Genomic DNA, 14408 nt, shown 5'->3' with positions numbered 1-14408 from the left:
ACCGGGTCACGATCAATATGCCAAGCTCATTAATAAGCCAAAAATTGCCAAACACACTTAATGGACTAGCAAAGGGTAAATCAGATAGTGGTACCAAGCCTACTAATAAAATTAGCTAAGGGCAAACCAGGTCCTGATTAATAAGGCAAAACCATTAATGAGCCAAAAATTGCCAAACACACTTAATGGACTAGCAAAAGGTAAATCAGATAGTGGTACCAAGCCTACTAATAAAATTAGCTAAGGGCAAACCAGGTCCTGATTAATAAGGCAAAACCATTAATGAGCCAAAAATTGCCAAACACACTTAATGGACTAGCAAAGGGTAAATCAGATAGTGGTACCAAGCCTACTAATAAAATTAGCTAAGGGCAAACCAGGTCCTGATTAATAAGGCAAAACCATTAATCAGCCAAAAATTGCCAAACACACTTAATGGACTAGCAAAGGCTAAATCAGATAGTTGTACCAAGCCTACTAATAAAATTAGCTAAGGGCAAACCAGGTCCTGATTAATAAGGCAAAACCATTAATCAGCCAAAAATTGCCAAACACACTTAATGGACTAGCAAAGGGTAAATCAGATAGTGGTACCAAGCCTACTAATAAAATTAGCTAAGGGCAAACCAGGTCCTGATTAATAAGTCAAAACCATTAATGAGCCAAAAATTGACAAACACACTTAATGGACTAGCAAAGGGTAAATCAGATAGTGGTACCAAGACTACTAATAAAATTAGCTAAGGGCAAACCAGGTCCTGATTAATAAGGCAAAACCATTAATGAGCCAAAAATTGCCAAACACACTTAATGGACTAGCAAAGGGTAAATCAGATAGTGGTACCAAGCCTACTAATAAAATTAGCTAAGGGCAAACCAGGTCCTGATTAATAAGGCAAAACCATTAATGAGCCAAAAATTGCCAAACACACTTAATGGACTAGCCAAGGGTAAATCAGATAGTGGTACCAAGCCTACTAATAAAATTAGCTAAGGGCAAACCAGGTCCTGATTAATAAGGCAAAACCATTAATGAGCCAAAAATTGCCAAACACACTTAATGGACTAGCAAAGGGTAAATCAGATAGTGGTACCAAACCTACTAATAAAATTAGCTAAGGGCAAACCAGGTCCTGATTAATAAGGCAAAACCACTAATGAGCCAAAAATTGCCAAACACACTTAATGGACTAGCAAAGGGTAAATCAGATAGTGGTACCAAGCCTACTAATAAAATTAGCTAAGGGCAAACCAGGTCCTGATTAATAAGGCAAAACCATTAATGAGCCAAAAATTGCCAAACACACTTAATGGACTAGCAAAGGGTAAATCAGATAGTGGTACCAAGTCTACTAATAAAATTAGCTAAGGGCAAACCAGGTCCTGATTAATAAGGCAAAACCATTAATGAGCCAAAAATTGCCAAACACACTTAATGGACTAGCAAAGGGTAAATCAGATAGTGGTACCAAGCCTACTAATAAAATTAGCTAAGGGCAAACCAGGTACTGATTAATAAGGCAAAACCATTAATGAGCCAAAAATTGCCAAACACACTTAATGGACTAGCAAAGGGTAAATCAGATAGTGGTACCAAGCCTACTAATAAAATTAGCCAAGGGCAAACCAGGTCCTGATTAATAAGGCAAAACCATTAATGAGCCAAAACTTGCCAAACCTACTTAATGGGTTAGCTAAGGGGAAACCAGGTCTTGATTGACAAGCCAAAAATTGCATAACCCACTTAATGGGTTAGCCAAGAGCAAACACGGTCTTGTTAATGAGAGAAATCCATTAACGAGCTCAAAGCCATTTAGTGGGCTAGCCAAGGACAGACCATATCGTCATTTACACTTTAAATCTTGTAATAAGCCAAAAATTGGCAAATTTACTTCATGTCTATGAAGTCATGTCATGTCTCTAAAAATTGGCAACCCCACTTCATGTTCAACTGACCAAAAGGCAATATGCACATGCTACCACCGCTAATACAACACTAACACTGCAACTACATTTACTACCAGAAACTACTGTGATAATAGTACTACTGAGGCTAAGTCTGTGAAGGTAAAATTTGAGAGAATATTGATGGTAAATTCGAACTGACAAAAGAGACTACGTGCATTTAGATTGTCAAAATAGCATATCCTAAGAATTGGTTTCTATATCAAGTTTGAACTCTCGGAGAATACTTAAGGGGAAGATTAATTAACCAAAAGGCAATATGTGCACACTACTACTAATACTACTGCTACTGCAACATTCCCTAGGTCTACTATTGCTCCAATTACTACTTCTATCGCAACTACTTTTAAGGCTAAGGACATTAAGATGAAAATTTCAAAAAGTATACGAATATACAGGTTAAAAGAGCAAATCGACAATATCATAGCAATGGCTAATTGTATCAAGTTGATCAGTTATGCTACTGCTGTGACTACTATTACAACTATGCCTAAGGGTATAAAGGTAAAATTTTCAGAGAATATTTCTGAAAATTTCTGTTGTACGGATGGCAACCTGCCATCCGTGTTTACAGGGTGTCAAAAAGGCATATCAGCAATATCTTAGGAACAGTTTCGTGTGTGAAATTAAATTTACAACGCTTGTTGTGGGGGATGTTGAACTAACCCAAAGACAATATTTGCATCATAATATTACTGCTTTCAGGGCCGTCACGTATGGAGGGGGGACAACTCCCCCCCCCCCAAGGTTTTTGGTCACTCGGTAGAAAAAAATAATTCGGTAAAATCGTAGCACTTTGCGCCACGATTTTTCCGACGCCGTTAAAATTTTTGTTCGGTTCAATAAAGATAACGAAAATACTGACATGTCATCTACAGAAATTTTGAACTTGGTCGGCAACGCAGCGGTTTTACCGACTCGTGCCGTGATTTTATAGATGGTGCCACAACTTTGTACTGAACTTTGTACCACATGATATGTGCTGAAATCTAAATCTTGGTTGGTAAATGCAGCGGTTTTACCGACTCGTGCAGTAATTCTACGTATTGTATTCAAAACGGACATTATGCTAATTAGTGATAAAAAACACTCGGTAAAAGTGACCAGCCAGTCGGTAAAATTCCTTGCTCTCCCCCCTAAACATTTTGGCTAGTAACGACACTGACTGCTTCTACTCCTACATCTACTACTACTGCTACTTTTATTATTAAGTAACACTGGGTTTATTTAAAAATAAAGTCTGCATTTTTGAGTCCCTGAAGCAAACTTGTACGGGAGAAAACCCTCCTAATAAATCAATAAGCAAAAAAAATAAAAAAATATCATAATTAGAGCTCAACTTACCGGAACCGAATACCACCGAACCTCCAAACAGCATCCATCAAATTTATAATATTTATATTCATATTGCTACTAATACTACTGCTACTAAAGCTAAGACTACTGCTATTAACTCTACTTCTACTGCTACTACTATATTTACGGGTGCTGCTAATACTACTAATAAATCTAAGGGTATTAAGGTAAAAATTTTGGGCAATATTGTAACTCTATTGAAATTAATCAAAACACACTATGCCCACATCGGTTGTCAAGAGGACGTATCAGCAATGCTTCAGGACCGGTTGATGGTATTAAGTTAAAAATTGCATCGTGTGTTGAAGGGCATGTTGAAAAAAGTGTTATGTGCATACTGCTACTAATGCTTCTACTGCTACTACAACTATTGATACTATGCAAGCTAAGGGTATTAAGGTGAAGCTTTCAAGGAATAATGAGGCGAATGCTGAACTAAATCAAAACGAACTATGATCATGTAGATTGTCAGTAGGGTGGCAAAGCAATTTCACAATAACAGCTTACAATATTAAGTTAGACCTTTCAGGGTAAGTTGTAACAGATTTTGAACTAGCCTGGACACTATGTGTATACTTTTGGTACTACTTCTACGGTCACTGTGACTAATGTAACTTAAGGGCATTAAGTTCAAACTTTTAGGGGTAGTTTCAATTAAACGAAAAAGCTATACGCATGCAAGTATTAAAAGGGCATATAAGCAATAGTTACATTGAGAGTTCATACTGCAAATACCTCTTTTTGGATATAATCTCATTCATACAGTAAAACTGTTAATACAGTAAGACATTTGTGATTCCCTATGGTTTTTATTGAATTAATTTCATAATCGGATTTGGATTTGAAAATAGTTCACCTTGAATTTGGTTTATGTGATTTGCCTTGCATATTACGTTGACCTACTACATATACAATTTGATTGGAATACTTGACTGTCCCTTGTTATCATAATTAAATCGTGCAAGGAACGATCAAAATAGCGTGATTATTTTCAATCCATTACTGAACTTTGTCACGAGATCTAGGCTTCATGGTGCGATAATTGACCTGATTATCGGAAAAGCTGTAAGTTTTTTTTTATCATGGTACTATTATCAGTGCTAAAGAGTTTCTGTATAAGGAGCTGAATATTCAGAGCCGATGTCAAAGGATCCCACTTTGTTATATTCTCACCTTCTGAAACCCCAACAATCGGGGAGGCAGTCTCGGCTACTTTAGTCTCGAAAGTTAATGAACTCTCTCTGAAAATTGACGGCTTTTTCGAGAATGCGACGCATTCAGGCCCTGTTTGGCCATCTAGAATTGATACCAACGTAACAACTAACCCTACCCGAGCTCCTACGTTTGCTGTTGTACTAAAGAACTATCCTGGAAACCTGACCTCACCTAATGCTTGTAAGGACTTCGTCGATAAACTTTGCCCTGAGGCCTCAGGTGAAATAACTGAACTTAAAAATCGGCTTCGGAATGGAAACTTGTTGTTAAGTCAAAGCGTGCAGCGAACAAAATTGCCGATAATGCTAAAAACAGTACCTCAGGTATCTCGGTGAGTGTGAAATCCATACTGTTTGTAGGGATCCTGAAAAGCGTACCGATCGAATACGATGAGAATAAAGTAAAATCTCTTGTACCAAATTGCGTGAAAGATTCACAGTGCGGAAAGTCCCGAATGTTCAAGGTCTACTTCGAGTCGAAACAAAACCTGGATCAGTTCTTGAAAGTTTCTGTGAAAGTTGGCTACAAAAAGCTTTCTGCACAAGCATTTGTATATCTCCCAGAGCGTTGTTTCTCGTGTCATAAGACTGGACATCTGGCATCGCAGTGCTCTAAGCGGACCCTCTGCTCTCGCTGTGGACACCTCAAACATTGCCTCTCCGTGTTCGGAAAAAATGTTCTGTCTAAAATGGAAAGTTACCGGCCATATTTGTTGCAGCGTAAAGTGTCCTAATAACAAAAGTCAACTAGCAAAGCCCATGGTATGACATGGATTTGTCTACTACTGCACAAGCTGTACTTTCGTGGAATATTAATGGTGGACTTTTAGTCAAACTTCCTGTGATAAAAGGTTTGCTTTCGAACTGTGACGTATTGTGCTTGCAAGAACATTTTTTGACGAGTCATAGTTTAGGCCTTCTGAAAATTGACAATAATTTCAACTAGCCATTCAGTGCCCGCTAAACGCGCTTCCAGTGGCCGCACCTTGGGTGGTATTGTGATGCTTGTTAGGACCTTGTGTCAGTCGATTATTTTTTATTCATGTGATTTTTTTTCTTACTGTCCATATAGAAGAGTATGTTGTTGTAAACGTCTCTCTCCCGACTGATTACCGCAATGACCGATCCGAATTTTTATTTACTTCTGGGTGTGAGAAACTGGGGTCTTGCCTTTCAAAGATTCGCCTGTTAGGTAAGTGTTGTATTATTATAGGAAATTTTAACTGTAATTTAACTGACGCCTCGTTATTGCGTACTTCTATTTTGTCTGATATTTTTGACGATTGGCTAAGGATATTGCCGACAGATCTTGATTACACTTACACACACCATTCAATTCACGTGTCGAACCTTGACCATGCAGTTTCTTCTATAAATCTCCAAGTGTCACATGTTTACGTCGTTACTGATTTCCAACTATCAGATCACCTTCCAATATCTGCATCTATTTATTGTCCCTCTGCTCAGTCTACTCCCACCATACAACCACATCAGCCCCGCGCCCTATTTTACAGGGATTGGGAAAACATCCAAGAGATCTTTTTACTGTAGTTACTAATTCTGTCCTACATAAAATTCATGTTCCGTTCCAGCTGCTCATGGAAAATCCGAAAATTGATGCAAATGAAATACGGGTGTTGCTAGATATCTATCTTGCACAAATTTGTCACGCCCTGCGATGCTTAGAAAAAGCCGCTATGCCTCTTAAATGTATACGTTGGGGTGTCACGAAGCACTGATCTAGTAATCCCAGCCTAGTTGAAGCTTGGAGAAAATCCAAATTTTGGTACCATTTGTGGCTCCACTGTGACCGTCCTCGCTCTGGCTGGGTTTCTGACATTTGTCTTTCTACCAAAAGAAAGTTTGCAAAAGAACTATCAATCCACATGAACCAGATAGTTGAAGAGACAGCCCAGAAAGCTTCTCTGTCCCAACCTTCCTTCTGGAGAAATGTATCAAGTGATCCTCCTAGAGCCCGCCTATCTGCTCAAGTTATTTCTGATTCCGAATGGAATTCATACTTCTCTGCTGAATTCTCCCCACCAGATGCCGCCCTACAGTCCGAATATGAAGATTAGCTTTAAAAATTTCTGTCTAGTTGTCCAACCAACAATTTTGTTGTTTCAGTTGATTCTGTACCGCGAGCAATCTAACGCCTAAAGCGTAAGAAATCTTCTGGCATCGATAAAGTGAGCGCTCTTCACATTCTGCATGGAAGCAAGCTGCTGGTAAACCATATTGCTCTTTCGATGCAGATGATTGTTATCCAAGGAGTTGTACCATCTTATTTCTCAATCGGAGATCGCACTCCGATTCCAAAGAAAGGTAAACTCGCTACCCAGTGCTCGTCCTTCCGCCCTATAACAGTGGCTACTACCTTCTGTAAGCTTTTTGAACTTTTGTTCATTGACCATCTGAACGCGAAATGCTATGTTCCACCTTACCAATTTGGATTCCAGCCACGTCTCAGTTGTGTCCACGCTTTGTAGGTTGTCGCGAACGCATTGATCGGTTGTTGCGAACGCATTGATCGATGCTGATGCATCGGGCGAAACTCTTGTGTTGGCTGGGCATGATGTTCGTAAAGCGTTCGACTCTCTCATTCACGCCACTATGCTACTCCACGCAGCAAAACGTGGAGTGAGTCCTTCATATATCAGAGCCCTTCAATACATCTATTATCGTCTTAAAGTTCGCCTAATACTTCACCCATTAGCTAAAGTTGATGGCTCTCAAGTCTACGCACCAACCCCTAATTTTTTTTGTCAATGTCGAAAAAGATACCCGTCAAGGTGATTTTCTTCCCCTTCACTCTTCAATGATGGAGTTCTTGATGCACAGTCAGCTGTTCCCACATCATTCATCTTTGCCGGTCTTGATTTATCTCTCGTATGTTATGCAGACGACATTCTGAATTTGAGCGGCACTATCCAGCTCATAAGCGAGATTTTCGCAACGCTACAGTCTGAGTATGCAAAACTAGGTCTTCAGTTCAATGCTGAAAAGTCCGAAGTTGTATTCTTCAACTGGAAGCAAGCGTCGCCTAGGGATATTCATCTCGGAAATAGTAGGATTAAGCCAGTAGATCATATCACCTATCTCGGTCTTCCCATTGGTTCGTCAGTAATGCACACGCGACAACTATTAATTGCTCACATTGAGCGTAGAGTTGGGTTATCATATACTTCTTTTGTAACAAATAAGTTACGATACAGCCGCCATCTTCTCTCGAAACTTTTTAACTCTGTCGCTCTACCACATTATCTGTACATATCGTCGTTTTGGAAAATGCTCACAAATTCTGACAAGTCAAAATTCGTTAAGTTTTCTTCCGGTTCGCAAAATATCTTTTACGTTTTCCCTCTTGGACGCGCAGTTCTTATCTAATTAGAAAATTCAGCATTGTTGACCCCATTATAGCTGTGGAAAAGCAAATTCGTGCTTATAATTCCCGTTTAATGAAGGTGAACCATCCCTGGTCGTCAGTACTGGCCCAGTAGTTAAGATTTTTTTTTTTTTTTTTTTTTTTTTAAGTGTTTGTTTTCGTGCTTAGTGTAATTGTTGCAGTTTTTAAACTGATTGGTGATTTAGTCTCTTTTCGTATGAGTCCAATTTAAGTGACGCTGGTTATTCTCAATGTTGGTGACAATTTTTCTTTGATAATATATTGCGTATACTACTAATAATTTAATTGTTTAATAATTATCGGTTCTTTTAAGCATATTGCTTTAAGTAAAGTTGTGAAATGATCCGTAATTGAATAATTCCCTTGTTTCTGTTATTTATGTATATGGGAGTAAATGAATCATTTGTTGAGAGTGATCTGAGTTCAAGACCAGCAGGCGAAAGTGTCATTTAGTTGTTTTTACCGTTTCTTATCATGTTTACACTAGTTGATATGATTATCTACTATATATCTTTTTTAATTCACTGATGATTAATTTTTTTTTTTTTTTTTTTTTTACCAATTGCGGCTTGATGCAATGATGTTCATATTGTTTTTGTTTGTTCAGTATTTAGGAGCCTAAAAAAAAGAAACATGTCGCGTACCTACAGAGCAGTGTATAATTGAGTTTTTCTTTCTCGTTTTGTGTAATTTGTTCTAAGAGCTGATCTGGATCTTAGTTCCAGCGTTCGTCACTAAAAACCACATGTATAACTCCTAAATTTATGTCTATTGCTTTTTTTTTGCTTATTGCTCTGTCTTTTCCTTTTTTGTATGACGGGTTTTCCAATAAATAATAATAATAATAATAATAAGCAGCGCTTCTCTATCATAGCAAGTAATATCATCAATGTTTTAAAGGGGTCAATTTGATTGGAAATTCAAAGCTCTAGTAACGATTTTAAGAGTCAAAAGTGATTGGAGGGCAATCAGCCCTCTTCTTTAGCTCATAATTTTCAAAACACTTCCAATCAAAATTTAAGATAGCTATTTTGTTCAGCATAACTTAAAGATCTTGTACCTGTATCTCTAGGGCCATTGCGTACGTCAACCCCCCACAGTTATGCAATTTGCCCATTATGTTTAAAAACTAAATGTTGCCTTAAGATGAAATCAAAATGTACTATGTTAATACTAATTGCCAAAAAGGCATCTCAGCAGTATCTTAAGAACGACTGAGGGTATTATGTTCAAACTTTCGGGGCTACTTCTATTACTACTTCTGCTCTTAAATTTAATCAAATCAAAAGAGTGAAGTGTATCCAAGCTTTAAAAGAGCATAAATTGCTTTTTTTGCGAATGGTATCAAGTTTTCTATTAAACTTAATTAAACACTACTATTCATGTCCAAGTTCTGAAAAGGGTGTATGTTGTTGAAAATTGTTGAAAAATTTTCTCCAGCATGCAAATAGCTGGCTAGACTATAAATTCTTAAATAAAAACCAAAAATATTTTAACTATTATCTTCTTTTTCCCTGAAAAGACTGTGTCAATATAAAACAAACAGAAATTAATAAAAAAAAAACTTTTTCCACAAAATAGGTTTTTCAAAAAAAGAACTCCAGTAACCAAAAATGAGTAAAAATAAAATCAAAATAATATTCCAGGCGTTAAACTACCACAAATCAGTATCGGTAAATAGACGAAACCAAAAACGAACATAAATTGCAATAAATAACCGAGTCAAACTCAAAACGAGCAGAAACTACGATGAGTAGAGCTCAAAACCCCTATGCTTTCCCAAGGCCAGAACATAATTTGCACTTTACTAAAAAAAATTTAATGTTTTCAATTTCATGACTTTAATAAATCAAATATTATTAGCATTTTAATTAATAAATATCAGTATATGTATATTAAACTGACAATGCACATTCATTTGTATTTTTTCGGTAAAGTGCAAATTATGTCTGGCCTTGGGAAGGCATTGGGGTTTTGAGCCCTGCTCATGTTAATTTCTGCTCGTTTTGAGTTTGACTCGGTTATCAATTATAATTTCTGTTCGTTTTGGGTTTCATTTATTCATCAGTGCTGATTTGTGGTAGTTTCACGCTTGGTAGATTATTTGATTTTATTTTTACTCATTTTTGGTTTAATGGAGTTCTTTACTTTTCTTTGAAAAACTTATTTTGTGGAAAAACTTTTTTTAGTTAATGACTAAAAAAGACAAGTTATGACTAGGATGAACTGAAGATTCGGATTTAAAGTGTTAAAATGTGCAAAAAAATTTGTGGAGGCTCCATGAACCCAAACAGAAATAACGTATTCCATAAACCGACACTTGCAGTGAATTGCAAATGATGTTTGCTGTGAATTGCAAAAGACGTTGCAAGTGACGAAAAATGACGTTGCAGTGAATTGCAAATTACGCAAATGACGTAATTAGTCATGGGTTTCACCTGTTTATTGGAAAAAGTTTTCTAAATTAATTTGTTCTTTTTAATTGATATAGTTTCTTTTTCTTGGGTAATAAAGGGAATATTAGTAAAACTTTCGGTTTTCCTCCTTAAGAATCAAAATTTTTGCTTGGTATTTATATATAGGACAAAATTTTGTAATTTTGAAAATTTGTGTACTATATAACTTGGACGGAGGGGTACGGCGAACATTATTCAAATAAGTTGATTGACGATCTGCATAATACTCGGGCCTCTATAGGATTGAAGCTATTCTGACCACTATCAGGTTACAATCCTGAATACAGGCAAATGTTAATTGACCCTCCCCGCTCTCCCAGCATACCTTATAACTTTCAATTTTATTCCCTTGGGCGTTCATGAGATATTGCAAATAAATACTTTTGACTACCTTGAATGCACATAGAGTCTTTCTTTTAGTTCCACATTCCTTCAATATGCAATGAAAGTCTTAATTTAATACCCTTAGCCGTTCCTGAAATATTGCAGCTACGTCCTTTTGGCCATCTGGGTGCACATAGTGTCTTTTGATTCTGCTCAATATCCCTCTCAAAATGCCCTGACATTTTCAGCTTAATACCCTTACACACTTCTAAGATATTGTAGAGGCGCTCCTTTGACAGCCTAGATGCATATAATTTCTTTTGACTTAGCTCAACATGTCCTGGAAGGTTCAACTTAACAAACTTAGCCGTTCCTTAGATATTGTAGGTGCGCCTTTTGAAAACCTTAGGTGCATATATTATCTTTTGATTTGGTTAAACATGCCCTTCCAAAGTACTAAACTTAGCTGTTTCTGGAATATTGCACAGACGCCCTTTCGGCAATCTGGATTCAGATAGTCTTTTGAATTAGTTTTACATCCACCTAAACTTCCCCTGGAATTTTCAATTTAATATTCTATTCTGTTACTGAGATCCTGCATCTTTTTGTCATTTTGACAACCTGAATGTACTTAAAATCTTTTCGTTTAGTTGAGAAGATGTAGTAGTAGGAGTAGTAATAGTACCAGTGGTCGTAGCAGTAGAAATATCAGTAAAAGTCACAGTCCCGATCGCAATAATAGTGGTAGCTTTCGCAAGTAGTCGCAGTTGCAGGCAGTCAGGTTTCACACGCTAAGCAGTTGCACTCTTAGTCGTAAGTAGTCGGAGGTAGTCGCAGTTGCAAGTAGTCATAGTCAGAGTATCAAGTAGTCGCAGTCACAAGAAGCCGTAGTCACATTTGTTGTAGTAGATGTGGTAATAACACTAGTTGCAGCGGTAGTATGCACATATAATGTCTTCTGTTTAGTTCCACATCCCTCTCAGCATGTCATGAAAGTTTCGACTTCATACCTTAAGCCGTTCCTGAGATACTGCTGATGCGTCCTTTAGACAACCTGCATACGCATAGTGTGTTCTGATTTAGTTTACCACTGCAGTCAGTATTCCCTGAAAGCTTCACATTAATACCCTTAGCCTTTTTGGAAACCCAAGATCAAACATGCCTACCTTTTTCCAATAAAAAATCATGTATTTAAACAATGAGCAAATTGTATAACTTATAGCCCTTGCCCCAAAGGGTTGTGGAGGTCACGTCATCCCGGGAGGCATAGTTATTGGAAATTTTAGCTGTGCTGAACAAAACGGCTATCTCAAAATGTCTTAAAATTTCTTTGGGGAAGGACAGCAAAAAGTGCGTGGGAGGGGGTTTGTTGCCCTCCAATCGCTTTTGACTCTTAAGAAGGGCACTAGAAATTTCAATTTCTGATCGAATGAGCTCCCTCCTAAAATAAACATGGAGTCCACTCTGCTTTTTACTTCTACAGCGTTATTGCGCTGCCTATGATAACAGCAACAACAACGGAAATTACAAAAATGCTAATCATGGCCTATAGAAATGAGTGGTGCTACTCCCCCTCCCTCTCAAACCCTGGAAAGGGCTTGAATTTCATTTTGTCATTTGCATTTTACTGAAAACGATATGTATCTGTAGCAGTAAGTTTTTATTTGTCATAACACTAACCATAACATACCAACGAAAAATATCAGAAGACTTATAAATAAGAATGGGCTTCACCCTCCCCCTCAAACCCATTTTGTTTGAGTTTAATTTGTGTTTACTGGAAACATAATGAGTTTCATTTGTCTTTTATTGAAAACGGTATGTATGAAAACGGTGTTTTGTCGTTGTGTCACTTTTGCTGTTATGTCAAATAAAAAACACTACTCAAATTCGTATCGTTTTCAATAAAGCACAAATGACAAAACGAAACTCGAGCCCTTTGCAGGGTGGGAAAGGGAGGGGGAGTAAGAACACTTATTTATAAGCCATGCTTAGTCTAGTGGTATTGTTTTGTTTTTGTTGGTATTATGACAAGTAAAATACACATCATAGACATCTTTTTCAGTAAAGAGAAAATGACCCTTGGGCCATTTAGAGAGTTTTGATTAGCCTTGTGATATTTTTGTGTGCTTTTGTTGCTAACCTACAGCTCGAAATATCAATCGATTTCAGTAAAGCGCAGATGAAGCTTAAGACATTTAGAAAGAGGGGACATTTAGAAAGAGGGGATTAGCACCACTCTTAATTATAAACCTTGATTAGCTTTCTATTTTATTTTATTTTTTGTGTGTGTGCGTGTTAATGTTGCTGCTATGACAAATAAAAACCCACCAGTCGAACTGCATGTGCTGCAGAAGCTGCTGCTATCAGGGCTTACAAATTAATATACGATTTGTTTGTCAAAAATTCCTTTTTTGTTTATTTTTATTTTTACATTGCAACTACAAATAAGAATAGCATCTAGTAGCTAAGTAGCTACTAAGAGTAGCATCATTTTTAGTTAAATAAGAGTGGTGCCTCTCCCCTTCCCTCTCCAACTCTTTTACTGACTGGAGTTTTATTTGTATTTTAATGAAAGCAGTATATATTTATTAAAGTTTATATTAGTTTATGTAATATTTATATTTAGTTTATATTAGCAGTAAGTTTTTTCATTTGTCATAATAGCAATAAGCACAAAAAGATAATGCCACAAGGCTGGTCAAGACTGATAAATAAGAGTGGTCCTAATCCCTCTCCCTCTAAATGGTTTGAGGTGTATGTGTATCCTATGGACAACAATATGGATTTTGAACAGTGTTGTTAGTATTTATCAAAACTGTGTCAATTAAATAATTTGGCATACTAATCAACATGACTTGAAAGAACCAATGAAATGATGCTGAATTTTTTCTATACAAATGACATTAGTTCCTGGAAGTCTGGGCAACTTTTGATTTGTCATTGTTGTAATTTGGTTTTTATTCTATAAAGTGTATTGAAGAGACCAAATTGTTTTATTTTCGCAGAAACATACTTAATAGAAAATCCATTAAATTTGATGGATCGTTTTATTTTACGGCAATACGTTTTTATTTCAGCAACATTGGTTTTGTCGCAAAACATTTAATAAAACTCTATTATGTAGCTCTCTCTATTATGTTTTATTTGTATAGTCACTTATTTTTTGCAGCAACATTGTTTTTGCATTAACACCTTTAATAAAAATCCATTAACTAGCTTGAGTTGTTAATTTTTGCAGCAGTACTTGTTTTTTGCACCAACACATTTTTGCAGGAACATATTTCATGTCGTAACGTTATTTTTGCAGCAACATATTTCTTGCAACGAAATTATTTTTGAAGCAGTATAGTTAATAAAGAGTCAATAAGATCGATTAAGTTGCTTTATTTTTATAGTATAGGTTTTGTGCAACAACATTATTTTTAGAGTAACACATTTAATAAGAAAATCCATAGAATAGCTTGAGTCGGTTTGTTTTTGCATCAACATATCTTGTGCAACAAGCATCATTTTCCCAGCAATGTATTCAATTAAAATTCGATTAAATAACTTGAGCTGTTTTATTAATATAGGAACGCGTCTTCGTGCAGTAGCATTACTTTTTGAGCTGTAAATTTTTAGAGCAACACATACTGTGCAGTGAGATTTTATGTAGCTTGAGTTTTTTTTTATTTTTTTGCGGCA

The 14408-nt window shown here is 36.6% G+C and overlaps 1 protein-coding gene across 1 annotated transcript in view; it reads left to right on the top strand.

The window, feature by feature from the left end:
• Positions 1 to 14408, top strand: part of LOC148945622 (bromodomain-containing protein 3-like) — a 193430-nt gene that overhangs the window by 39447 nt on the left and 139575 nt on the right. The window lies entirely within an intron of this gene.

Source organism: Artemia sp. Qi Xiang Cuo, chromosome 13, assembly GCF_049724085.1.
Source record: "Artemia sp. Qi Xiang Cuo chromosome 13, ASM4972408v1, whole genome shotgun sequence".
In the NCBI taxonomy this organism is placed as follows: domain Eukaryota; kingdom Metazoa; phylum Arthropoda; class Branchiopoda; order Anostraca; family Artemiidae; genus Artemia; species Artemia sp. Qi Xiang Cuo.
Note: the sequence above shows the minus strand (reverse complement) of the source record. Positions and strands in the feature narration are given on the sequence as shown.